The sequence below is a fragment of the Mauremys reevesii genome, linkage group 9 (genome assembly GCF_016161935.1).
Source record: "Mauremys reevesii isolate NIE-2019 linkage group 9, ASM1616193v1, whole genome shotgun sequence".
Taxonomy (NCBI): domain Eukaryota; kingdom Metazoa; phylum Chordata; order Testudines; family Geoemydidae; genus Mauremys; species Mauremys reevesii.
Genome location: NC_052631.1, coordinates 64,241,539 through 64,266,049, shown reverse-complemented (window position 1 = coordinate 64,266,049; position 24,511 = coordinate 64,241,539). Strand labels below are relative to the sequence as shown.

At 48.4% G+C, this 24,511-nt stretch overlaps 1 protein-coding gene across 1 annotated transcript in view; it reads left to right on the top strand.

Moving 5' to 3' along the window:
- Positions 1-24,511, top strand: part of GABRQ (gamma-aminobutyric acid type A receptor subunit theta) — a 93,063-nt gene that overhangs the window by 44,789 nt on the left and 23,763 nt on the right. The window lies entirely within an intron of this gene.

Genomic DNA, 24,511 nt, shown 5'->3' with positions numbered 1-24,511 from the left:
ACCATTCCCAATTTGTGTAGGCCCAATAAAATATTGCTCACTTCAAATGGCGTTCTCCATCCGTCTCTTTGCCTGGAGCTCTTAGCATTAAGCACTAGCTTTGAAACCCCCCACATCGCCTGGAACCACAAGTCCAAGCCGTAATAGGATTGACTCAGTCCTTGTTCATTCCAGTGCTGATAACCTGAGTTCTGTGCATCTTCCTAATATGGTGGCCTCCCAGGTGAGAGCATCCTGAGTTCACATTAAACTATTCCATGATCATCAGAGTGAGAGTTTACCTAGGATTCCTTAGCCAAGATTTTCCTTCGCCACACTATGTCCTGAAGCCAGCTGCGTTTTGGGGGTGCTATAGTATAGAGAAAAGTGCTTTGGGATGAATGGTGCTATATAAAATATTACAATTATCTATCTGCTTCTGTACCAAATGGCTCATCTTTAGATCGGCACATACTGCAATATTTTATAGTAACAATACAAACTACTGCAGTTCACAATAGCATTCCTACAGTATTTGGAAACGTTGCAGAGTACTGTATGTACCTAGGTCAAAAGCTTTTAGTAGCTACTCACTTTGTTCTCAGTCCTTAGAAAGGCAAAACTCTGAATGCCTATTTATTGAAAAAAACTGCTATATTCTAAAGCAATGCTCCACATCTCTGCCTCTTTCAACAACAGTGCTGCAGTGTACTGGAGGAATACTGTAGAATGCTTAAATATTTTCCTGACATTGGTGAAAGCTTCATCTGGATATGGACTGCCTTAAAATTGAATAAGATCTCCAGGCTCTGGCCTATAGACAACCCAGAATATATACATTGAAAGCATGCAGCTATGGAGTGTGGGTGTGGGTATGCGCACGAGCCTCTCAATATAGAAACCAGTTCTGAATCCAAATGTGTGTGTGGGGGGGTTGCAATTTGAATATGTAAATAAATAAGGATATATATAGCTCTATACGTTATATACATGCTAAGCGATGATGGCAGATAAAAACCTTGCTTCTTCCGAAGGCTGGAACAGGGCTCCCTGTAATTCCCACGTTTCCTGGACCCCCTCCCTTCTGCTATCACATTTGCAGGCCTCTGGAGGAGGGGGCATAGTTAATATTCTGAGTCTGTGCCGTGTTGCTAGGCAACAGAGAAGAATGACTGTTCAAGTCAGAAGAATGGTAGGAAAGGGAGAGGAACTAATGAGATGTTGGAGGTCCAGACAGGCCCTCTGGTCAGATAAAAGGGGTCACGACGAAATGGGTTGTGGGATAGCGTGCATGTGTGACTGTGTGTGGAACAGGGATTAGGCAAACCCCGCTGCTCTGCTCTGAGCAGTGATCCCAGGCAACTCCCACAGATTAAAGGGGAGACCTTGGGATAACAGGTCATTTCTCAGTCCCTCCCGAGTCCCCCTTGAGGCAGCAAAGGAGGAGAATCTTCAACAGGGGTAGAGCCGCCCTCACTGGCATAGGGGGACAGCTGGGCAGGAGAGTGCCCCTCCTATATTCTCCCCCAGTCAGGGATATGTTGCATTTGAGCCAGTGTCCGGAAACTGCCCGACTCAGAGCAGCCATTTTGGGAGTGGGGGAACATGGCTCACGCAGGCTCAGCAACTCAGAGGCTTGACCCTGTCTCCTCTTCCAGCCTCAGGGGAGAAAACAATTTGCCACCACCTTGGGCTCCCCATAGCAGGACTGGAAGGGGACATGGGTTGTGTCCTGGTTTCCCCGAACCCCACTCTTGGCCTCCTTCGGTACACACACGTTGATGTTTTACCCTCACCATACCTTCCGGAGGTAGAGAACGATCCTTTTTCCTATTTTACAGATGTAGAACTGAGGTATAGAGGTTTGCACTGTGTCAGAGGAGGGAATTAAACCCAGATCTTCTCAGTCCCAGGCCAATACTTTAACCCCAAAGGCCATCCTCCCTCTTGTCCATCTGTCTGCATGATCACAATGGTGGACCTGCGAGAAGTGGGACAGTCTGGGAGCAACTGGGCATCGCATGCTTCTATGACAACCCTTCCTTTAATTGCAGTGCTGTGCCCATTGGCAGCTCCCGCTCCTATCCCTCCACAGGCTTTTGTCCCCTCTCAGTATTGTCAGTTATATCAAAGACCTCGAAAAAATTACACAGCGCCTTTGGGTATTTTTATTATCTGGATACTTTATTTACCGAGCTCGCATAGGCTCTTTGCCAATAACTTTCAGCCAACTCTGCAAATATAATTCCCTGGCTCTGGGATTGTTGGTCCTGAGCACTGCAGAGAGCACTTGCTCACCACGCACGGGCATTGCAGATTGGTATCTCTTCCTTCAGCTTGGAATTGCATTCAGCTGCCCATAAATTCAAAGCATTTGACACCTGCCTGTGGCCTTTCTGGGCTTGCTGAAATCTCCGTTTTTTTGCATGCACAATGTACTAAGCCAGGAGAATCAGGGAGACCCTCATATGGATCTAACCTAAGTGCTGTTGTTGGTCAGTCACCTTAAACCTGTCAGTGATACTTATGAAGCTGAATTGCTCAACTGGGAGGAGGGTACCACAGGTCATATTCTGAACTCAGTTATGCTCAGGTAAATCTGGAGTGGCTCCATTGGCTTTAATAGAGATTCTCAGGGTTGACACTGGTGCAACTGAGAGCAGAATCTGGTCCATAATTAGAACCTGGGATAGACTATATATATTCTCTGGAATATATTCTGCAGTGCAGAGTCCAGCTTTTAAGAGGCTTGATTTTCAAAAATGAGCATGTACTACTGAGTTTGCTGATTTTGTGGGTGTGCAAGGTGTTTGTACATAGAGGGGGACAGTTAGATGCATAACTGGAGTTGTTTGCACATGCAACTCATTATACAGATGCTCCTCAGGTTATGCAAGACCCGACTTACGCAAATTCGCACTTACGGAAAAAGTTCCATAAGCCAGAAATAGGATTTTTGAGTTGCGGAAATTTTTCGTAATGTACGGGTATACATTTCCGACTTATGCAAAATTCGAGTTACGCAAGGCTTTTCGGAACGGAAAGATTGCGTAAATCAGGGGGCGTCTGTATTTGTAAGTGCAAACTGGGCACGCACAATTGCTTGGGCTTGCCGAAGAAAACCGGGCCCTAAATTTCTCAAGCAATGGGGCTTCCATCACTTCTCTTGGGAGACTCTTCCACGGTCCAATTGATGTTACCATTGGGAGTATGTCTTGCTATTCACCCAACTTTTTCCTGTCCTTAATTTCATCCCATTATACCCTCGCATCCCAAACCATCCTAAATAGCCTCTCTCTATGTTCAGACCCAACAGATCCTTACACACTCTTACAACCTTCGTTGGTATTCATTTAGTAAAACTATGCTGTGCATAGCTAGTTATTTTAATCATCCTGCATACTGTACATCAGTCCCTTCACCCCATTAATTGGTTTTGTTGGTTTTTCCCTTGGACCCTCCTGTTTATTAACGTCCTTCTGGTATCTTCCTGAATGGGCTCACCATCCTGTTCCTCTCCCCTCCTTTAAATCTCTTCTGAAAACACATGATAGGGGCATTATCTGTAGAGCACCAGGAACATTTCTATTGCTGTAGAAATTCTAATGGTTTTGGTGTGCAGAGCTGTGTGTGCAGGATTCCACCCTACACCCCAAGCAGAGCAGTACTCTTACTGCCCTGATGTGTGACATGATACCACTACCTATGCAGCCCCAAAAAGCATTGTCCTTTTGGACTGCCACAGTGAATTACAAGCGCTATTTAATTTTCTGCCCAGGAGGAAAAAATAGCCTCCAATGTGTATTATATACACTTACCGCTTGCCTATAGATCCAAGGGCCTCAAAGAGCTTTATGAAGGCGAGTTGATATCATTATCTCCACGTTATGGGGGGCGGGGCAATGAGGCATATGTAAGATGCCCAAGGACACCCAGTGAGTTAGCAGTGGATGAGCTGGGAATAAGTTTCAGGGGTAAACTTTTCAAAAACATCTTAGTGTATGTCTACACTGCAAAACAAAGAAACCCCATAGCAGTGACTCTTAGAGCACAGGTCTACAGACTCAGGCTCACACAATAGCCTGGGGAGCCTGGGGAGGGGCATGGATCTCTGAGCCCAAGCTGGCATGTCTACAGGGCTAGATTTAGTGCTGTAGCATGAGCCCTGCAAGCCCGAGGCTGTAGACCTGGGCTCTGAGACTCGTTGCAGTGTAGACTTACCCTGTGTGACTTAGAAGCCTAGGCCCAGATCCCCAAAGGAAGTTAGGTGCCTAACGCCCATTGATTTCAATGGAAGGTAGGTGCCTTAATACCTATACGTCCTAAGTCACTGAAGTGCTTCTGAACATTTTACTCCAAATCTCTTGGGTTTTAGTCCCGTGTTCTTTCCATTGAGCCACACATACAAAGACAACTCCACAACATTTCCTCTGTGATGATGTGGTGCGACTGGATTTGTGTATTTAAGATCGTTGGAAAGATCTCTAAGGGGAGCTTTATACTCTATAGCAAACATGCTATGGGGCAAAATGGACCAGGAATATCCATTTAGAAAAGACATTTTCCTTCCCTGCCATATTGCTGGGCACAGCAGCCCAATGACGGGCCAGGAGGAAGTAGCCTTGTTCAGAATCCTCCTGCTATAAAATCAGGACATTTTCTTCTTGCTTGCTGCTACTGCTGTTGCTGGCTCATTTCAAGAAAGTGACTGTGAGGCAAAATTCCACTGGTGACTGCATGTCTCATGAGAGGCAGTGATGTTTGCTCTTTGAATGGGGCCATGTAGGAAAACCCCAAAGGTATCCTGTGCTCTGGTAGGATTGCACGTTCTCTCCTCCCCGATCATCATAAGAGAGGCTGTAGAGAACCAGTAGCTGTGCTGGTCACACTTTAAGTGTCTCATATTCAGAGTTAATTGAGATTTAACAGGAGAGTTGTTGCATGTTAATTAAATACAAAGTGATTATTAAAAACATATTTTTTGAGGTTTAGCAGCTGTGTAATAAGAGACGTGTCTGTTACGTATACAGCGGGCCATTGGCAACTGCGACTTTGAAAAAATGAGGGGTTCTGGTGTAGCCGTAAACCTGGAGAGGAAAGCTCTGGATAATGGCTGGTGTGTAAACACCAAGATGTGTTCATAGCCATGGCAACAAGTGTATAGTGGACACAGATACCATAGGCTAGGTCAGCAGCTGCAATGGATATCGGCTTGGTACAGCTCTGTTGGGGGAAACTAAGACAGAGGTGGGGGAGAGAAATGAAATGGTTTAATGAAGATTCCCGCATGCAAACATGGTAGGGGTTGGTCTGTTGGGTCTGAAGAGTTGGGTAAGGCCCTTTACAAGCATAAGATGCACTCAGAGCCTCCTGGGAGATCTGTGGAAATGAGATCCCCACACTGATAAGGTGGGAGAACTCTCTCACCACCTGGCCTATTGGTGAGCCGCCCAGGGCTTGTTTATGGCCCTGAATACAGAGGCAGTTCAGAGCTACACTGCCCCAGCAGCAGCGCTGGGAAGGACTGTGCCTTCAGCGTGGCAGATGGTGGGTGGGGATCACATTGAACCATCCCATCGGGTGGCTTAGCATACCCCCCCCCCCCGCTTCTGCATCCAGCCAGCTCTGTGAGCCAGTGCTGAGGGGAATCACACAGAAACTTGTTTGCGTGGTTGAGGCTCCAGGTAGATCATGTACCATAAGTGATGGTTCTGGAAAGCATGTTCTGTGGGTGAGACCACCATTACATACAGGCTCACATTACATAGGCTGTTCCTCTCCCATTCCCATCCCCACGCTGGCTGCTCCTCCTCTCGCCTTGTGAGTTTCCAGTTTGACAGGCAGGGCCGCCCAGAGGATTCAGGGGGCCTGGGGCAAAGCAATTTCGGGGGCCCTTCCATAAAAAAATTGCAATACTGTATTCTTGTGGGGGCCCCTGCGGGGCCCGGGAAAATTGCCCCATTTGCTCCCCGCCCATGGGCGGCCCTGGGAAAAATAAACCTTCCTGATCTCGGCACAAACCCAGTTTTGAGAAAACTTCTTTACAAGGTATCACTGGTTCTCAGAATCAGCTAGTGCTAAAAGGCACTAAAGCTCATTAAAAGGGTTGGACAAATATTTTCTGTCAAAACTTTTTTTGGACCAAAAACTAGGGGTTTTTAAAAAGCAGAAAAAAAATCACAGACAATGTTTGCTTTCCTTCAAAATTTGTTGTGTTTTTTTTAATTGAAAAGCCGAAATTAGTCTGCCAAAACCTGAATGTGGTTTGGGGTTTCAAAAGTGTGTGGCCAGATATTTGCTGCTTGCTGTGTTTGATTGTTTAAAGAAACAATAAAAAATTCTGCTTAAAAAAAAATCCAAAACTTTTGAACCACCTCAGCTTGTGACCAAACGCCTGAACCCATCCAGTCAGAGATTTTTCCAGGTTTCTGATACTCTGCTGGCTTCCTTGACTCATATCTGTCTCCATAACTTTGGGTTCATTTAGCTTAGAACATAAGAACAGCCATACTGGGTCAAACCAAAGGTCCATCCAGCCCAGTATCCTGTCTACTGACAATGGTCAATGACAAGTGCCCCAGAGGGAGTGAACCTAACAGGTAATGATCAAATGATCTCTCTGCTGTCATCCATCTCCACCCTCTGACAAACAGAGGCTAGGGACACCATTCCTTACCCATCCTGGCTAATAGCCATTAATGGACTTAACCTCTATGCATTTATCTGTTTCCTAGAGACTGGCTCCATGGGGTCCCTCACAAACTGGAGACGGTTACTGTGGGTTTGTCTTTAGTATAGCTTATGTACATATTCCATGAACTGAGCATTTGAGCTTGTTCCAGAATCTGGGATGAGCCTATGTTGTGAAAACTGACATGCTCAAAATAGCACATGCATGTGAATGGACACAGGGTGCTAAAATTAAATTAACCCTGGGGTTCTCAAACTGGGGGTCGGGAACCCTCAGGGGGTCACAAGGTTATTACTGGGGGTTGCAAATTGTCAGCCTCCACCTCAAACCCCACTTTGCCTCCAGCATTTATAATAGTGTTAAATATATAAAAAAGTGTTTTCAATTTATATGTGGGGGGGGGGGTGTTGCACTCAGAGGTTTGCTATGTGAAAGGGGTCACCAGGACAAAAGTTTGAGAACCACTGAACTAACCCCTCTGAAGCCTCAGGGATTGCAGGGAAGGCGGGGGCGTCTCCCTTGGTAGGGTCGGGAAGGAAGTAGGTGGTGTAGGATATTGCTCTTCTCATGTGATCCCTCCCCCAGTGGCTAATTTTAAATGAAGCTACTCTCCCCTGACATGAATCTCCCTATGGCACTGAAATTAAATATAGACTATAATTTGGCATTAAGAAGTGAAAGGGATGGGAGCCGTAATGGAAAAGCTAACAGCTTGGCTCTTCTGCAAGCCTCAAACTGCTGAATGAGCTTTAGGGTAGGGAAGGCTGTGCCTCCCAAACAGCCAGGCCCTGCCCCCTATCTGACCCCCCCACTTCCTGCCCCCCAACTGCCCGCCCCCCTCAGAATCCCCGACCCATCCTGCTTCTTGCCCCCTCACCCTCCCCCAGAGACCCCACCACCACCCCAGGACCCCACCCCTGCTCCCTGTCCCCTGACTGCCCCAACCCCTATCCACCCCCGCTGAGTCCTGGCAGACCCTCGGAACGCCCATGATCCAACCCCCCCATTCCCTGTCCACTGACCGCGCCCCCCAACCTCTGCCCCCTCCCTGTCCCCTGACTGTCCCCGGGACTCTCTGCCCTTTATCCAACCCCCCCGGCCCCGGCCCCTTACCCCCGGCTCCCCTCTCACCTGGAGCCTCAGCGCGTCGTATCCAGGAGCGTCCCTGGACAGTGGTGCAGCGTGGCTCCGGCGGGGCCCCTGAGCTCCTCTCCACTCAGAGCCGTGTGGTAAGGGGGCGGGGCTGCGAGCTCCAGCGGGGCCTGAGCTCCCAGCCCCGCCCCCTTACCACGTGGCTCTGAGCGGGGTGGAGCTCAGGCCCCACCAGAGCCACGCTGCACCACTGTTCAGGGATGCTCCTGGATGCTCTGAGGTTCCTGGAGAGGGGCAGAGGCGGGGTCGGGCCGGGGCAGGAGCCTCACCCATTCTCTTGGGGGCCCCTGCGGAGCCCGGGGCCTGGGGCAAATTGCCCCATTTGCCCTCCCCTCTGGGTGGCCCTGTTGACAGGGGGCTAATGCAGGAGCCACTCAGTGCTGCCCTCTGGTCAGATGTGTCCTCCAAGGGCTGAGTCAGTTCCTTTAGGGCACCATCTCTTGGTTCGTGCCAGCCCTGTTGGTATACCACCCCTGGGTGCTGGGGAGAAGGGTGAGACACAGTGAATTTTTATACTCAAAGCCCCAGTGTGGGATATAGCTGAGTTATCTGTCCCAGGCACTGGACACATATACAGCAATTACAAACCTGCAGATTAAAACAAACCTAGACTGACGACAAATCAATGAGGGAAGTTCTCCAGGAAAACTACTCCCCAGGTGACATGAGAAACTCAAGCCCCTCAAAGCAAAGCTCTGCGGCACAGAAAGGACTGATGGCATGGCCTGAAGGTTGGCCAATTCCATCCCCTTGGAACAATGTTGGAAATGGATTCCAGAGTCCAAAGGGCTTGCACCGAGACTGGCTGTCACCCCAGCATTCAAATTGAGAGAGAGACAGAGAGTCCAAGCTCATCTCAGCTATTAGTCTAAACGGAGGGAGAGGGGCAGTCTCTAAAGTAGTAGTGCCTGAACCAGGCAGGACTTTATAGGTCATAATGAACTCCCAGACTTGCACCAGGAAAAGAAATTAGAAGTCAGTGCAGTCTACACAGATGTGAGAAAATCCCTCTCAGAAGCACTGCCTCCTTCTGCCCTAACTGAAGCTTATGAGTAATTTTATAGGCCATGGAGAGCTGAAAAAACCCTCCTCTTGCCTCTGCTATCTCAGAATAACTGGTGCTGTTCGTGGCTTTCAGAACAAAGTGCTTAAAGTGGGCCAGGAAGGCCACAGGCTCGGCGAAAAAATAAAAATTGAGCCAGGTCACTGTAGGGCGCACTTTAATTATTGTCCTAGGTTGCTGCTCCCAGATCATGACAGCTCCCCCCAACTCTCACGCCCACTTTTTTCAGACCACTGTAAGCACTGGCAGAAAGCACTTGGCTAGTCCAGAACCTCTTCTTCATTGTATCTGCAATGAAGCAAATAATCCATCAGGAGGGCTAAACTGGATTCCTTGTTTAGCAAACTCACATAAAAACTGCCACCGTCTTACTTTCCCTCTGTCCCCCAGTGTCTTCTCGTAAATATTACTTGTTCCTGCTCAAGTCAGCTGGCTATAGATATAACCCATCTCTTCTCTTAAAAACAAGAATTAACACGACACCCAACTGAGGAATATTTTGTCCTTTAGGTTCTCTCTCAGAAATGACAGGAACAAAATTTGGTGTCTCATTATTGAAGCCAACAAGCCATTCATTAGTCTCATTCATTGGCAGCTGAGTTCCCACCGGCTAGGAGACGTTCCATTCTCTCTCCCTTCTTCCAAACTAGCAGTTTCCTTGATGTTCTTTATGGCCACAGGTTCAGAGCATTGTAATGTTCTTTGCTTACATGGGATGGGATTTTTATTTGGTCCCTTTCACCTCAAAAGAGAGGTGCTTTAGCAAAGTCTATAGAATCAGGTGGAACAGCTGGTGTGGCAGATAAGCTGTAAAATGTCCTTTGTCCTTCATGTCCCAAGCAGTGCATCAGCAAGAGCTCTCTCTCTCTCTCTGCCAAAAAGTTATCACTTCCAGTAGCTTCCTCGTGCTTTGTGAAACATAACATCTACAGGGGGCCGAGAATAACTGTCTCTCCAGAGGGAACTAGAGGAAGCAATGGTCTCTGAGTCATTTTGAGGAGAAAAATGGACTCAGCAGAGATCCATAGCACCAGAAATGTATTCTGAGTGGAGATTTGATCCACTGATTCAACATATGCTACTCATCCCCCTCTAGTGGATGGTCCTCAGAAGGACCCTACAGCTCCCTGCTAATATAGATACTCCTTTAGCTCAATGTTTAAGGATTGTGCTGGAGGTCCTGTACTGATAGGAAAAAGGAATTGGCAGACTGTATCAGACCAATAGTCCATCTTGTCCAATATCCTGACATGCACAATAGCCAGTACCTGTTAATTCAGGGGAAGGTACAAGGGACCCTGCAGTAGGCATCTGGAATAGCCTTCCCAGAAGGAATGTTTCCTACTAAATCCCTTAGTTAATGGTTGGGGTTTGTGCCCTGAAGCAGGAGGGTTTATATCCCTCCCAAAACTCTTATTTAGTGTTTTAATATTTCCTGTTCTAACTCTGGATGTTCTTATTCTCCATGTAAATGCCCATTTCTTTTTCAGTCCTGATAAGTTATTGGTCTCAATGACATCTTGTGGCAGTGAGTTCCACAGGCTCATTGGACACTACGTGAAAAAGTATTGCCATTCATCTGATTTGAATCAGTTCCCAGTGATGACCCTCTGAAAAGAGCAGACGGGGAACTGCAGTCACTAGAATTAACCTGGACTCTATATTTAAGCAAACTCACCCCATGGAACAGCTTTCTGCCCTTGGACACATGATGTATGTTGGATGCAACATGCAGGTGGGGAATGATCTGTTTTGGGTGTGTCAGACATGAGGGCAAAGTGAGATTTCAGGGGGGTTGAGATGGGCAGCAAGAAGAAGTGGGAGAAGCACACGCAGACTGGAGGGGCTCTCCCCATTTGTTCACAGGGAGCAGAAATAGATGTGGTGTTCTTTCATCATGGGAATGTATCCCTGGCCATCCCAATCCTGTACAGGGTAGCGACATGTCGTACACAGAAATTGTCACAAACACAAGGAAGCATCCTGGCCTGTGCACTCCTAAGGTCAGGGATTATGTTGGAGCCGTACCCAGCACTGCGGAGCCCTGATCCCAGTTGCGACCTTGGGGCTCTATTGCAGTGCAAACAAATACACAAATAACAAATGGGCCAGTTGGTGGTAAATAAGCCATGTGGAAATGTCACAGGGGCAACGACACAGAAATGCAGGGAATTTACTTAGGGGTCCCAGGAGGATGCAGCCTGGGTGGGTAAGAGAGAGAGCTCTGTGTGTGAGTCTATGCAGAGGCCCAGAACTCTCCACCCAACCCCCCAGGCTAGAGGGCTTTGGGACTGATCCAAAGCTCATTGGAGTCAATAGACTCCCAGGCCCAGATCCTCAAAGGTATTTAGGTGCCCTGCTCCCACAAAGCAATGGGAGTTAGGTGCCTAAATACCTTTGAGGATCTGGGCTGCATTGCCATCAATGGGCTATGGATCAGGCCTGTAGCATATGACCTTAAACCTGGAGCCGTTGGTCCCTGAGTCATTGTCACTGAGTGACTTCTTCAGCTGTGTTGTGCTTTTGGGTAGGTGGGATTGTGGCGGGAGGGAGCTTCGTGGGCGGTTGTTTCAGAAGGTTAAGGAGGAGACTGACCTCTGGTATGTTAACGGCTCCTGCTCCAGTTGCCCTGTGTTTTGGCTGAGCTCTGAGCATTTGCTGAACTCCTCCCTTCCACCAGCCTCTTCACAGCCCTTTTCTCCCCCACCTCCCCTCCCTATCCCAAGCTGTTCCTACTGCCCCCATTACTCCATGCCCCGTCCTGGGACAGAGGAGAGCTGTCTGGTCCACACTAGAGTTCAAGATGTTTCTTCTCCTCTCCCTGCCAACTTGCTTCATGTCAGCAAGCAAAGGACTGAGAAGCCAGTGGATAGATGGGAGCCCAGCCCTGTGCATTTAGCTCATTGGATTGATAATTCAGCCTTTAACTTACAAGGACATGGAGCCCAATCTCTTATTGCTGGCCTCTGGGATCAGTGGGGTGGAGGAGGAGGAAGGAGTTCTTACAGCATAGGGACTTGGACCCGTGTGTTCTCCCCCCCATATGATGGGGAAGCTTCCTGGGACAATTACAATATTTATCCATTGATATGTATATTGGTGGCGGTGGTGTTTCTGATTCCATTGCCCTTCCTCTTCTCCCAGCTGCACCTAACAGCCTAGTCTCATGTGCTTGGGCTGCAGATCTGATAGCTGTGGCATCATGGTAAAGAATCAGCCAGTATTATGGACTTGCATTTCCCTTCCCCTAAGTGCTACGTGCTTTGTTCCCGTATCTATTGGTGGGTCCAGGAACATCTCAGCATGTCACTCTGCTTCATCAGTTCTCCCTGTGGAGCATCTTGCCATGCTGCTTGGTCCATCCACGGGTCTGGTGCCCCTAGATGAGTTTCAACATGCTCTGTGGCATGTAAACAACCTGCAGTGCCCCCAAGTGTTCTCTTGCTCATCTGTAGGCCCTGGCACCTCCTGGCTTTCCCAGTGCCTCAGTGAGAATCTTGTGCTCTGCAGAGTATCCACTGGTCACCTCCAGGGCTGTCCTGTGATTCTGTCTGGCACTCTGAGGAGTCTTTTCGCTTCATCCCGACATGCTACCCCTTGGTGCATCCTGGACTCACACATCCCAACTCTAGAGCTCACCAGACTGTGTTTCACTGGTGAATTCCTTTCTGTCTGCCCACAACCCAGCTGGTTCTCGTTCTTTGGGGATACACACCAACGTCCTGAGTGAACAGTTCTCCATCCGCAGCACATTCTGAGTGTTCACCCGTTGCATTGTGTGGGTTACTTATGTGAGTCGTGTGGCATTGTTTCTCTTCCCTGATTGGATGGCTTATGTAACCAACCAACACAGCGACATAATGTGACTTATAATGTACAAGTACAAGCTGAAGTTTGCTCCTGATGTATATTCGAGCTCAGAATGTGTTTCTCACAATTGTGCATGGCTAGGGAAGCTTGAGGGCTCTGATAGCTGAGGAAAGCAAACACAAATAGTTTCATGAACATGATCCAATGAAAATTTGCTCTAGAATTCAAATTAATACATGACAATAATTTTTTTTTTTTGCTGCTGTTCCCTCAGCTTTATCCAGCATGCCCCCTGGGACAATGCCTGCCACAGGACTCTTTGCTGCTGGGACAATGGAAGTTCCCAGTACCTTGAAGAGCATCCTAGTGTATCCCTTATTGACCTAAGCCCATTACCTCTGGCATTCTGCAGGGCCACGTTCCCCTTGGTGCAATCCTAGCCTAATACTGAAATGCTTCACCATGCTCCCTGGATCACTTCCTTAGGGGCCCTTAGATGGCATGAAAAGGGATCTCTGCTGAGCTCCACCAGACACTGAGATAATCAATGGGGTTCCAACTGTCAGACTCCCCCAGATATGGCTGCCTAATGCAGGAGGAGGCTAGTACTGCTTTCAGCGGCCAGGAGAAGGCACAAGAGGCCTGCAAGCAGGCTCCTGATTTCAGTACCACAGCAGGCTGTTAGCCTCTAAGTCAACATTCCTCAACAGAGAGGAGCAGCTCTGGAATGTGAATGGCTGTCTGACCCCTGGGGTGCTCTTACCTTTCTACTGTGAGGAGGGGAAGGGAGAGAGTGGGGGGAAAAACCCTCCACCAAACAGGAGACTGGGGGGTGAGGGAGGAGAGGGAGACTGGAGCTGACAGCTCGGAAAGAGCCAGTGGTTTAGTGATGTGGAGGGAATGGCAGTAACGCAGGGGGATCCCAAAGGGATCCTGAAAGGACGGTCATGCTCGGAAAGCCTTCCAGCAGGCTCAGGTGCTGTGTCTGCTCCAGGAGGGGGTGAATGGGAGGCGCAGCGCTGAGCGGTGCCTGTCACGCAGCTGGGCTCCCAGGGTTGCTTCTTTGATGAAAAAAATGGGACAATAAATAAAAAAACCCTAGAGCAGTAGCTGGAGAGCCAGAGACCAGCCAGCCAACATGGCCTCTCCACATCTCTTCCACAGCAACCAGGTGAAGGGACCCTGGCAGGGGATTTGAAGAAGGGAAGCCCCCTATCTAGAGAGAGCCCAGGACACATGCTTCTCTTCCCATTATTGTGATAGACATGCAAGTGTCTTCCAGCTGAGCAAGACTTACCCCAGCTGCTCCAACTGTTCCCTCAGCTGCCTGTTGCCTACGGAGTACTTAAGTTCCCCGTGGTGGGGCTAGGGCACCGTGCATGCAAGGCACAGACAAGTCACAGCAAATCTAGCCATGGCAGCCAAGTTCAGCTAGAGCCAGGCTGCTGAGGCCCATGTAACTGTGTGTGTCTTTGCAAGAGCATAGTGTCCCAGGGAGTTTAACGAGCCGGGTGTGGGGTCGCTCCCAAATCAAGATAATCCTAGACAATACAAGCCATGTGGCAATCCCACGCAGTGTCCTGCTAACACAAATGCTAGGCTTCAGTGGAACCTGGATTTGGCCCTGATGGCAAAGTTTTAAAGGGTAAAGCAGAAATGCAATGGCAGGACCCACAGAAACACACGGCCGCTACATCTGCAGAATCCCAGAATTTGAGCATGCAGGTTGAGTAACTGTGCATGGAGACTAGGCGCTAAGGTATAGTTCAGGGGACCCAGACATGTAATTAGGCTCATGGTTAGTGTACTTCATCAGGGCATATCCCCTTTGGGGTGCTGTGTGCCCCCAAGGAAGTGGGGAGGGATCAGCCTCTGCCCCCTCATTAGTGCAGAGAACGGAATTCTGCCTGGCCATTGTTTGGGCCATGCAACCCTCACCTCCCACTACATACTCATGTAAGAACTCAATGGGCTCTCCTGGCCCTGAGTGAATGCATACTGCTGAAAAGGTGCTGAACTGAGAACTCTAGCCACCTCATCTGTACTAGGAAATGTGTAAGCAGTTTTGCACAGACACATTTCCACCAGTGGGGTAGCTGCAGCATAGAGAGGGACCACTGTGCCCTCCAACCTGGTTGAAAACAAGGAGGTCAAAATGCCCATCACTGTGTCTGCAGCGCAGCTCCCGCTATGGGTAGCAGTGCCGGAGAGCTGCACTGCTGTAGAAAATCACGTAGACTGGGAGCCTCCCCATAGCGACAAGCTCTTCTGTTTATCCTCCGCACCAGCCCAGCACAGGCAGCAGGGTGACCGTAGGCCACAGTGTCCCACTAATGCTGACCTGGGGAGACCAGCCTAAGGGTGCAAGGTGTGTTCAGTCCCCAGGCTCTCACCTCTTTGCAGAGACTACTGACGGAGGACAGTGGGTGTTCATTTTGCTGGGGATGCCCATTCCCTTGAGAATCAACTCATTGCCTGGGGGGCCCGTTGACTTGTGAGAGTGTGCAGAGACTGGGAGCTTTGGGAAGCTACAATGTCAGCATGGCTGGTGGATAAACCCCAGAACACAGGGATCTTGACTGATGCCCTGTGCGGTCCCTGCTTGACGCCTTGTGAGAATGTCAGTGTAGGGAGTCAGGAATCCAGAGCCTGTGGATTACTGCACACATTGAATCAGTCTGGTTACTCTGTTCCGAAAGGATGGTGTCACCCTCAGTTACAATGTTATCCATGTCTGAAGGGGAGGCTTCCGCTGTAATCTTTTCTAATAGGTTTGTAGCCTTGCGACCCTCATTGAACAGATCGATACCTGTAGTTCTAGCATCCATCCATGTCTGGATATTTTTTCATCCGTCTATCATCTGTTAATATTAGGAAGATACAGGTGAGCTGGATAGAGCTCATGGGGTCCCTGCTTCCTCCATGGGATACAGCATCTATCAAACATAGTACATGATTGGCATGCATGGCTTCTTTCCTCTGTGATACAGTCTCTCTTGCATGCTGTAGGGTAACTTATCAGTGCCTTCCCCTGTGGCATGGGCTCTGGGTTGGTGCACTCTCCTTCAGATGTGATAAGGTACCTGTTATGTGCATTGCACTCTGCTAGCAGCTCCCAGAAAGCACGCTCCGTTCTCAAAGTCTCCCCTCCCTGTGCTTTGGAGCTGCAGCCCATTAATATGTCAGTGTCACCTCTTCTCCTGAAGAGAACTCTGACCTCTGAATATTGGATGCCTGCCTGGCTCTTCCACTTCTGTCCAGCAATCACACACATCACTCAGCGGAGATTGGCACTGGGCTGGGAGAGGAAGGGAAGATACTGAGAAATGGAGTGAGAAAGATGTATGGGAAAGAGGAGGAGGAAAGAAAAATCAAAATGGAGAAAGTGAAGGAGGAGATGGGTGGGGGGAACAGAAAGAGAGAGAGAGGAGGAGTGAGAGGGAAAGAGAGCCAGAGATGGGGAGAGTCCATGAGAAGCACTAAATACTATGTGGACTGTAGTGCTTTGTAAAAGATAATGGGGGTTATCTAGAAATGCACATTCATGGCATTGCACAGTAATGTCTGGCTGTGAGTTAGAGGGAAAGGAAGCACACAGGAGCAGCCAGGGAACCTGGGAAAGAACTGGCTTGAATATTTGCTCTTCCACTTCCTAGAAAGCTCTCTGTAGCTCACCAGTGCTAGATGACTGGTTTATAAAACCAGTAGGGAAATAGCATGCTGATTCAGAAGGTTAATACCTTATGTTTTAACCCCCAGATCCTCTCATTCCAGCCTGGGTCAGATCACAAAAGCCATGAGTTTTATATACTCTCACTGTGGTCCATACTGATCATTTGCCCTCTAATGGGGTACTGGCCTTTAAAGCCAGGGGAGATCGGTTTGGGTGTGGGGGGGGGGAGCAGTTACCCCAGGTATCCAGGGCAAGCAGATGAAGAATAGAAAAATAATTAGAGTAGTCATTTGGAGAGAGGAAAATGGTCTCAGGAAGCAGTTAGTGTTGGGGAGGGGGAATATATTGCTCCTTTAAGGGCCTGGGACTAGGAGCCTTATAGACTGAGTAAGGCCAGGGTCCCATCTCTCCCAGCCAATGCAGACAGGTGTTTGAGGTTATTAGACCCACCTGGGGAGAATCAAGAGTCTGATTAGTGTCTGGGCTGGTGACTTAAGAGGAGGCTCCAAGTTTAGTCAAGGAGAAGCCGTTGAAAAAGCTTGGAGGGATGAATGAGTTTGATGTGCACCGTTTCTAGGAGGACTGTGAAATCCTGGACTTGAGAGAGTGTGCAGGCTGGGGAGGTCAGGAGTGAAAACTCTCAGTCCCTAGGAAGGAAGGCTGTGAAACCTCTGAACCTCAGGGCAGAGTCTGTAGGCTATTAAGGCTAGGGCTGAAAGCAAACCTCACAGCCCTAAGATGGAGGCTGTGTAGTCCTTGAATCTGAGTGGAGAGTTGACAATCCAGGACTGGTAATGCAGAGGTCCAAGAAGATGGGTTGTGAAAGACCCTGAATTAAAAAGGGGAGATGGTTAATCTGAATAAATTAGCACTGATAATGGGGGAATAATGTTCTTAAAGATGGGGTGTAAATGGTTTATTCTTGGAACTCAGAGGGAAACTGAGGCCAGGTGCCTTCCGGGCTGTCCCAGGCCACAAGGGGGTGCTCTGGGGCATCACCTATCTATGAATTCTCTTCACTAGCCCACCATGTAGTTCTTTGGAACTCAGTGTATATCACAGAGGGGTGTTTTGTTTAAGGGCTGAGGTGCAGAGTCCTAAGGGGAGCCCAGACTAGGAAAGCCAGGGTCAGAACTGAGGTGTATTGGCAGAGCTAGGGGGGTGGGTCAAGGACTGGGACAGCAGAAGGTACTGCTGGTGACCTGAGGAGCATTGACATGACTGGGGAGAAATGGCAGAACTGGTGGCTCAATAATAATAAAAATAGGCACCATGCTGATTTGTTCTGCTCCTTCACTCTTACAGGGGAATGCGGGGCCAGACTCTTGAGGGGTGTTTCATTGCAAGTGTGTGGAGTTCCTGGGGAAAAGCCCTCTGAAGATAATGCTGAGCTCTCTGAGAGATGGGGGAGGAATTCAGCAATCCTTAAAAAAGCCTGTTTGTTAACCAAACTCTGGCATGTTCAGGGGTGAAGCCAGAAGGCAATATCAGTATGTGGATTTTGATTAAAACACAGGACTAAGGGTCAGGAGGCCTGGGTTCTACCCCAGCCTTGGGCCACACTTAAGCCTAAATTTCCTGCAAGTGTCTAGTAGTTATGGGTACCTCAGCTCTTGGGTGCCCTACGTGAGCCTAGTTTTTAGAGGCACTGAGTGTTCACAGCTCCAGTTGAAGTCTGACAGGAGAGAGGTTGGCAGCATGCCTCCCTGCCCTTCCCAGCATGGGTCCCCTTCAGCTAGCTGCTCCACAAAGCAGCCCCACCACAGGGGTAGCTCGGGCTTCCTACATCACTCAGGAGAGAGGTTGCACCCCCAGAAGCTGCAGGCGTCCGGCTGCCCCCAGTGCAAATCCACAGGGTAGGGTGCCTCCTGTACCATCTCTTCACTGCTTTACGGGGATTTCCTACAGTGACTTATGGGGCACTTCATATTTATGAAATGGTTTTTAGCCATTAATTTTACCAGCAGTAATTCATTCTGAAACTTCAGTTCAACCTCTGTAGCCTACCCCCTACTTTAGCCCCACCCCATTCCTTGTCCTACTTTAACCACACCCACTCAGTTTATTTTAGCCCACTGGATATATCGTAACTCCACCCCACTCTCTGACGTGTCTTAGCCCCACCTCCTCCATAGCATAGCATAGCAGTGCAATAGATTAGGAATCAAGACTGGTTGTACGAATATTCTTCATGTAAAGAGAAAGCAATGGTGTGCCAGCACTCCATCATCAGTGTTATGGCAACTTGGGCTAGCATAATCTCCTTGCTTCCTAAATATGGCACCATTGCACATAAGTTGACCACCCATATAAGCTTCAGGAGAAAGAACCAATTTTCACAAACCCATCTTGTATCCTGACAAGGGCAGCTGAATTGCAGGATGCAAAAAATCCTGAATTGAGAGCGAGATGGAATGAGCCAAACTGTGTCCCCTCCAGCCCAAACAGCGTTTCACAAGATGATGAGAGGAGGTTGCTCACACACAGGGTCATAAGATCACAACACTCATTCCAGGCTGCTCTGAAGCTGAAGCAAGATAGTTGGGAAGAGCAAGCAGCCGCTCTGTATAGGCATTGTATAGTTACTATGCCTACCATCTAGGACTGTTCTTATAAGGTGACAGAGTCGTGGTGGAATGGGCTGAGGGATTTAGCAGCAATTATTTGCACAGTAATCAAGCCTCCCCATTTGCCCTGTCTTGATGTTTTCTCATGGAAATTCAAGCTCCATTCACTTGGCTGAGATTTGGCCTATTTTCAGACACCCAGGGAGGGCTTGCTACACATGCGGGATCATTTCATTATTTTGGGCTCTTAGCTGGATTTAGTGCTGGACTGACAGCCCTAGAGAGCAAAGTCCTCTGCTAATCCCCAGAACAAGTGCAGCATGGGCGATGGCAGCGCAAGTTACTCCCTGCCATCCTGTCAACATGCCCCAACCCTGACAGACAGGTCAGCTCCATGGAGAACAAGATCTCAGCCTCCCTGCCTCATTATGTAGTCAGCCTCTCTGCTAAGCCATAGGGCTGTTAATGTCCCCTTCTCATTGTGGTTTTCAAGACATGCTTCCTTGCCTGCTTAGAACTTCAATGAAGCCCCCAATTCACTTCATATAGTGAATCTAGGGGTAATGGCTTTCAGTCATTGCCAAGCTAGCCTGACTTTAAACCCCTGGCTTAGAGGTGAAAGTTGCCATCTTCCCTTAACAATCCTTCTGCTTTTTAAAAGAATAAATGAAGTGAAAGTGGCTTCCACTGCCTGCTTCTTTGCAACAAACATTGGCTGAGCCAGCCAGAAATCCCCTCCCTGCCTCACGCGCTCACAGGTTTACCCCTGGGATATATTTTCTTTAAGTTTATGTATAAATCGATACATATAATTTCCTCTTTTTTGGTGGCTAAAAGGCAGTGCTGTAAAAGAGAGAGAGAATTATGATCCAGTGGACAGGGAGAGTCAGGAGACCCGTCATCTATTCCTAGCTCTGCCACTGACCCACCAGGTGACCTTGGCGAAGTCACTTCTATCTGTGCCTCTGTTTCCCTTTCTACCCGATGTGTATCTCGTCTTTTTTGATTGTAAGCTCTGCAAGGACTGTCTCTTACTAATTGTTTGTGCAGCATCCAGAACAATGGGGCCTTGATCATGGTTGGGGCCCTTATGTGCTATTGCAAGACATGCAATAATAACTATACACCCAAACCTTGAACAGATTCCCTTCTAGAGGTCCAACCACTAGAGGTGGCAAGTGAAGCTTGATGTGGCAGCACTCCATCAACACTGTGGTGATAAGAGCCATAGACATGACCATTAATATGATTGATGAATGGATCTGGGATATACACAAACCCCAGCCTAATCCCCAACAGTTTTGGGGTCTTCATAGAATCACAGAAATGCAGGGCTGGAAGGGACCTCGGGAAGTCATCAAGTCCAGCCCCCAGCGCTGAGGCTGGACCAAATAAACCTAGACCAGTCCTGACAGGTGTTTGTCCAACCTGTTCTTAAAAATCTCCAATGACAGAGATTCCACAATCTCCCTTTGGAAGCCTATTTTAGAACTTAACTAACCTTATAATTAGAAAGTTTTCCTACTATCTAACCTAAATCTCCCTAGTTGCCAATTAAGCCCATTACTTCTTGTCCTACCTTCAGTGGACATGGAGAACAATGGATCACCATCTTCATGAGGAAAGATAGCTCAGTGGTTTGAGCATTGGCCTCCTACACCCATGTTTGTGAGTTCAATCCTTGAGAGGCCCATTTAGGGATCTGGGGCAAAAATCTGTTTTGGGATTAGTCCTGCTCTGAGCAGGGGGTTGGACTAGATGACCTCTAGAGGTCTCTCCTAACCTGATATTCTATGATTTTTTTAAAACAGCCCTTAACTTATTTGAAGACTGTTGCCAGGTCCCCAGATGGCTACACTTGAGAGTTGCAGCGCTGGGAGTTACAGCGCTGGTCGTACAGCTGTGTAGGGAAAGCGCTGGTGTGTGGCCACACTCACAGCTACCAGCGCTGCAGTGTGACCACATTTGCAGCGCTGTTGGGAGTGATGCATTATGGGCAGCTATCCCAGCGTTTAAGTGGCAGCAACATGCTTTTCAAAAGAGGGGGGTGGGGTGGAGTGTGACAGGGACCGGGGGAGAGAGAGAGAGAGAGAGTGGATTTTTGGAGCCGACACTGTGTATCAGCTCCCTGCCTTGCAAAATCAGAAAATTTTCCCGACCCCTTACTCTTAACTGCAAACAGCCTGCAGACCAGATAAGCAGCTGCTCCAACGGACTCCCTTTCTCCCTCCTGCCCCCGCTGTTTCTATCCTCAAGCAAACACTCATCCCCCTGCCTGCCTCATTCACAGCAAGGTAGTGGGTTATCTCATTTGATTGTTCACAGTCAGTTACAGATTGATCACAGCAAACAGGAGCTGTGTTTGTTTTTTAGATAAGCAGCTCCCAGAGCCCCGAGTTCACAACAAAACAAAGAGGGGCAGCATAACAAAACAAAGAGAGTAATTTAGTTAAAAGCATTCTGGGATATCTCCTAATACCCTGGAGGCCAATAACAGTGCTGTTGTGTGGCCACACTTTACAAGCAGCGCTGTAGCACCAGCGCTGCAATCGTTATACCCCAAGCAGACCCAGGTGTACAGCCAGTGCTGCAGCCAGGGAGTTGCAGTGCTGGATGTGCCCTGCAGGTGTGGACAGTTACTAATTGCAGCGCTGGAAAGCCTCCACCAGTGCTGCAACTCTCAAGTGTAGCCATACCCTCAGTCTTCTTTTTTCAAGACTAAATATGCCCAATTTTGTTTAAACTTATCCCCGTATGTCAAGTTTTCTAAACCTATGATCATTTTTGTTGCTGTCCTCTGGACTCTCTCCAAGTTGTTCACCTCTTTCCCAAATTTGCAGCACCCACAACTGGACACAATACTCCAACTGAGGCCTCACCAGTGCTGAATAGAACAGGACAATTACCTCCCATGTCTTACAACACTCCTGTTATTATACTCTAGAATATTAGCCTTTTTCTCAAATGCCATCACCTTGTTGACTCATTGAGTTTATGATCTACTCTAACTGCCAGATCCTTTTCAGCAGTACTACCACCTTGCCAGTTATTCCCCATTTTATAGTTGTGCATTTGATTTTTCCTTCTTAAGTGAAGTACTTTGCACTTGTCTGTATTGAATTTCATCTTATTGGTTTCAGACCAATTCTCTAATTTTTCAACATTGTTTAGGATTCTAATCCTGTCCTCCAAAATGCTTGCAACCCCTCCCAGCTTGGTGTCATCTGAAAATTTTACAAGCATACTCTCCACTCCATTATCCAAGTCATTAATGAAAATATTGAATAGTGCCAGACCCAGGACTGACCCCGGTCAGACCCCACTTGATACATCCTCCCAGTTTGACAGCAAACTATTCATAACTACTCTTTGAGTACAGACTTTCAACAAGTGCATCACCTTATAGTAATTTCATCTGGACCACATTTCCATAATTAGCTTATGAGACTGTCATGTGGCACTTGTGTGAAAAGCCTTACTAAAATCAAGACATATAACATCTACTGCTTTCCTCCCATTCACTATGCCGGTAACCCTGTAAAAGAAGGAAATTAGGTTGGTTTGGCATGATTTGTTCTTGACAAATCCATGCTGGGTATTCCTTATAACTCTGTTGTCCTCTAAATGCTTACAAACTGATTGTTTAATAATTTGTCACAATATCTTTTCAGGTATTGAAGTTAGGCTGACTGGTCTATAATTCCCTGGGTCCCTTTGTTCCCCTTTTTAAAGATAGGTACTATGTTTGCCCTTCTCCAGTTATCTGGGACCTTACCTGTCTTCCATGAGTTCTTGAAGATAATTGCTGACTGCTCCAAGATTGCTTCAGCTAATTCCTTAAGTACCCTAGGACAGCGGTTCTCAAATGTTAGCAATTCGAGGACCCCCATTTTGATTTACAATTTTTCATGGACCCCTAAGTCGGCTTCTAATTTTCCCCGAGGGTGCTCAACCCCCGCTCAGCCACAGGCATTGCCCCCAGTCCACCCCTAACCCCAAGGCCCCAACAAGCTCCACCTCTTCCCGATCCTGCTCCACCCCTGCCCTTCCTCTTTCTGCCCACTCCCCCGAGCGCACCCTGTCCCCACTCCTCCCTCTCCCTCCCAGTGTCTCCTGCACACTACTGAACAGCTGTTCTGCACCATGCAGGAGGCACTGGGATGGGGGAGTTGATCAGTGGGGCCTGTGGCCCTGGACATGACTCGCAGACCTTCTGGATTGCCCTCACGGACTCCAGTTTGAGAACCACTGCCCTAGGATGAATTTCAGCAAGCCCTGCTGACTTTAATTTATCTAAATATTATTATTTAACTGGTTCTTTCTATTTTGGCTTGCATTCCTTCCCCCTTGCTGTCAATATCAGTTATGTTGAGTATCTGGTCACTATTAACCTTTTCAGTGAAGGCTGAATCAACACAGGCATTAAATACCTCATTCTTCTTGATGTCATCAATTATTATCTCTACTTTCCCATTAAGTAGAGGAGCTACACTTACCTTAATCTTTCTCTTGCTTCTAATATATTTAAAGAATCTCTTCTTATGGCATTTTGTGTCCATTGCCAGCAGGGCCGGCTCTAGCTTTTTTTGCCACCCCAAGCAAAAAAAAAATGGGTGGCTGGACTGCCGAAGGGAAAAAAAAAAAAAAGGCAGCCGCAGGGAATGCATGGAGGGTGGTCAAGGCAGCTCGCAGGGGGGTGAAGGGCGGTGCTGCAGCCCGCTCACAGCCAGGCGAGAGGGGCTCCCTCCTCCGGCCTTGGGGTGCTTCTCCCAGCCAGGCAAGCAGAGCCCCCGGGGGCTGCAGGAGGTGCTGGCTTAGCCACTCCTTTAAAGGTGGCTCGGCCAGGCCAGGCTCAGAGCGGCACGGGAGGCAGAGGCCGGTGCAGGCGGTGGGGAGTGGCGCATCCTAGGGAGCCCGGCGGCACGGTGATCGGCGGGGATCGCTAGTTCCTGACCCCCAGCAGGGCAGCCAGAATGTGCTGCCCCAAGACTGGCCGGAATGCCGCCCCTTACAATGTGCCGCCCCAGGCACGTGCTTTCTCACCTGGTGCCTGGAGCTGGCCCTGATTGCCAAGTGTAACTGATTTTGTTCCTTAGCCTTTCTGATTTTGTCCCTATATGCTTGGTCTGTTCTTTTGGTCTCCTTCTTAGCAATTCTTTCATATTTCTACTTTTTGTAGGATTCCTTTTGGATGTTCAGGTCATTAAAGAGCTGCTGATGGAGCTATATTGGCCTCTTAGTATTCTTCCTATCTTTCCTTCACATCAGAATAGTTTGCAGTTGTGCCTTTAATTTTGTCTCTTTGAGAAACTGCCGGCTCTCCTGAACTCCTTTATCCCTTAGATTTTCCTCCCACGGGACCTTACTGACCAATTCTACTGATGGAGTCACTGCCATTCAAAAAAAATTAGCCAACTTTGTATGTATTCTGTTGTCTCCCTGATCTCAGACATACGCCACCACACTGTGACTCTGGTGTTAAGGAGCAGTGGGCAGAATGTGGAGCAGGAAAGAGGTGGCTGAACTGCAACAAGTTCTCTCCCTTGAGTGTTGAATCAGTGACAAGTCAAGCCAAT